This window comes from Eumetopias jubatus, unplaced genomic scaffold (assembly GCF_037043125.1).
Source record: "Eumetopias jubatus isolate StellerSeaLion01/CBP00866 unplaced genomic scaffold, mEumJub1_p1.0 scaffold_131, whole genome shotgun sequence".
Classification (NCBI taxonomy): Eukaryota; Metazoa; Chordata; class Mammalia; order Carnivora; family Otariidae; genus Eumetopias; species Eumetopias jubatus.
In genome coordinates this window covers 458785-460908 of record NW_028274937.1, presented here as the reverse complement: position 1 = coordinate 460908, position 2124 = coordinate 458785, and positions in this window count along the sequence as shown.

Genomic DNA, 2124 nt, shown 5'->3' with positions numbered 1-2124 from the left:
CGGCCTCCGTGGGCTCCGGCTCCTGGACCACTGTCCGGTGGACGACCAGCTGGGACAGTGGTCCGCGTGGTTTCGGATGTCTTGCCCGGCAATCCCCAGCACCTGTTTCTTGGGATGACTTTGGGGTCAACCCATCTGTCAGGGAGGAGGGCATGTCCGCCAGCTGCCTCTCCATGTCCTCCGTGGCCTTCTGCAAAGACAGGGACCGGAGGCCGGCCCCAAGGCATCACAGCCCTGCCCAGCCATCTGCACTGTCCTCCTGCCCAGTCCCCCTGCTGCTCCCATATCAGACACACACCTGTGCGTGCACAGCCCTGCACCCGGGATACAGTGACCCATACCTGCAGGGCTATCGGGATCAACCTTGGGCAGAAGGGGCAGCGCCCGCACACCCCATCCCACATAGCCAGCCTTGACCTTGAACATGACCTGCCCACTGGGTATCTGACCCCTCATCAGCCTGCTCCTGCTTGGGGTGACCCCACCCCCATGACCCCTCTTTACACACACACACACTCACACACACACACATCCGTGCGTGCACACACACACACACACACAGAGGGAGGGCACCTGGGGCTACACAGGTCAGATTAGAGCGAGTGGGGCTGGGTGGCCGGCTCTGGGCCTCCTGGTGTCACCTTTCTGTCCTTCTGGCGAAATGGCCAGAGGCGGTGGGGAGCCCTGACATGAAATCGCCAGCGGGGAACAGTGTCTGCAGGGCGCGCTTTCTTCTGCCTGCAGCCTCTGGACCTTGGCAGGCAACATGCGAACATCTTGCTTTGAGGATCTCCAATGAAATGAGCTGGGCAGGGGGCTGTCTGTGGAATGTGGGTGCCTGGTTACCGGGGTTCCAAATTCTGTTGGGCTCTGTTGTCAGGGAAGTGAGGTCACCACTGCCTGGGGTCCCCTTAACCAAATTCCTCCTCACACAAGAGCCCCCCGAGGGCCTCCCTCCCCTGCTGCTCAATGCTCACCCTCCCCCCATGCCCCATCCATACAGTGACACCCACACAGCCAACCCACAGCCCCCGGGAGGCTTGGGTGCAGCCGGTGTCCCTGCTGTGAGGACACAAGCTGGGTTCAGACCGGACTCTTGCGCATGCCCAGGGCTATGAACCTGGACAGACCTCGTGCCTCTCAGGGCCTCCCAAGGCTCCCCATCTGCACATCGGAGTATTCTGGCTTCTAGTTCTAGGGATGCCATCAAGGGTAGGACCTCTACACATGTTCCATACCTGCTATCACAGGAGGCTGTGGCATACTTGGCAATGCAAGGATGAGCCAAGGAGCTGAGCTTGGCATGGAACACAGCTCAGATGGGCTTGGGTCGGCTCTGGGGTCCAGGCAAAGCCACCCACCTCCTGCCTGTGTCCCAGCCCCCGTGGAAAGTAGTAATGAACTGATTCTGACCTTGTTCCCTGGTGACGCAGACTTCCAGGGGCTCCCATTAGGGTTAGGCTCAGGTCCCAGGGCCTCATCTGTGCCCGTGTGCTGGGCAGTCCCCACAGTGGCCTCTGGCACCGCTGAGTCCTGGTCACACATCCCTGTGGAATCCGCTCCCCTCCAGGGTGGATGGCATGTGTGACGGCACTCTCAGGAATGGAATGGCACAAAATGTCAGGATGTCATTTCCAAGGTGTTGGAGGAAACTCTATGACGTCTCCTGGTTCCCTCTGTCCTCTGTTCATTCTCTCTCTGTCTCTCTGTCTCTGTCTCTCACAGGAGCAAGATCTGTGGGTTCCATGGGCGATGTGAGAAACCTCAGAAGCCTCCCTTGTCGCTGTTTCCCTCTCTGGTCCTGGTACTCCAGTCCTTCCTAAAGTCTCCTCACCCTGACCAGAGCAGTGATTCTGGATCCTCTTTCACATGGGGACCCTGAGACTGCAATAAGGAGGGCCCTGACCTTGGTCTCCAGACTGGTGGCCCTGTGCTCTGCCACGTTCTGCGTAGCCAGGTCCTCAGCCACCCGAGCCCAGGTCTGTCCTCTGCTGAGAAGGACCTCGAGGGGGTAGAAGACATTTTCCCCAGACTGGGATCACAGGGGGTCGGGGATGGAGATCCAAGACCAACAGGCTCTTCTACAAGCCTGTGGGACCCTTGGGACACTACATCTCTGTAGCG